Consider the following 1560-nt stretch of genomic DNA (forward strand, 5'->3'; position numbering starts at 1 on the left):
GAACAAAATAAGCAGTACAACAGTAACAGTGACATCAAATAGCTTTCTAAAAGGCATAATTTTAATATATAAAATACCCTTGATAAGAAAGGCACCAACTTATTTTTGCTAGTATTATCTTCATGCACTTCCTTTAAGTTTGAGTATTTATACTTCAAATAACATGAAAACAATTGCAGGTTTTGGCAATGTCCTCTTCAAAAATATCGCTGCTCAAGGGTGTTTGGAACAACAAAATAAATCTGAAGTTCAAGCACTTCAGCAGCACCATGTCCACCTGTTCCACAGCAGCAGACACAGCCTGAAAGAAATGCTGGCACTCACTGGTGCCCATCAACGAAGAGAGGGGAGCCAGTGGTGAGATGTTCCAAGTTTTCACATCACAGGCTGTTGATGCCACCAGTTTCATTAAAATACGATCTTCCTCCCAGCAACATCAAACAAAATTCCCAACTCAACTGGGTTCCTACTGCGTGGGGTATAATTGAAAAACAGAGAAAGGCAACATGCCTGTTCGGTTCCGTTTCCAACATAAAGACAAGCTGCACATTATGGTCACTTCAAATCACCACTATGATAAACTCACCACTATGATAAATTCTCCTTATTCCTAGTCAGGGCTTCCCACTATCTCCTACTGTTCGTGCACTGAGATGGACCAAGACTATGACTAACTGAAAATTAATAATTTTCTGCCTGAGTTGGTTTTCAGGCAGAGCAGCTCTCAAACCCATCTAATTTGACAAATCCTAGTGCCAACACAGCTGGATGACATCCAGGAACAGCTACACCAATGCTGCTATAAAATTATCACAAGACCATGCCTCACGAAAGCAAATACATCAGTTGGACTGGCTCACTCTGCCAGCACTCTTGGTTTTTTTATCATTCTGAAAAGCCCTTGGAAATGGCAAGGAAAAAACAAAAAAATAGGCAGGATTGATGCCTGACCAGCCAGGAACACCAAGCTGGTTTGAAAGTATGGGCACTGGGTGACCCACCCTCCACCTGCCCCCTCTTCTGCTCCTCTGTCCCTGAACACCGGCCTGACCCCTCTCCAAAATGCAATTTATGGACTACTCCATCTTCAGTTTCCCTCCAGCTCTTTCTGTGCCCTCCATCCCAGAGCTCCCCCGTTCTCCCCTCACTTCAGCTGCCTTCCACACACCCCCAGCTTTCACAGAACCACAGAACGGTTTAGGTTGGAAGAGACCTTACAGATCATCTAGTTCCAAGTCCCTGCTCTGGGCAGGGACACCTCCCACCAGCCCAGGTTACTCCAAGCCCCGTCCAACCTGGCCTTGAACACCTCCAGGGATGGGGCAGCCACAGCTTCTCGGGGCAACCTGGCCCAGGGGCTCACCGCCCTCACAGGGAAGGATTTCTTCCTCAGATCTCATCTAAATCTCCCCTCTTTCAGTGTAAAACTGTTCCCCCTCGTCCCACGGCTCCCCTCCCTGATCCAGAGTCCCTCCCCAGCTCTCCTGGAGCCCCTTTAGACACTGGAAGGGGCTCTGAGCTCTCCCCTTTTTCGCCTTCTCTTCTCCAGGCTGAACCCCC

The sequence above is a fragment of the Charadrius vociferus genome, unplaced genomic scaffold (genome assembly GCF_000708025.1).
Source record: "Charadrius vociferus isolate BGI_N301 unplaced genomic scaffold, ASM70802v2 scaffold573, whole genome shotgun sequence".
NCBI classification, from domain to species: Eukaryota; Metazoa; Chordata; class Aves; order Charadriiformes; family Charadriidae; genus Charadrius; species Charadrius vociferus.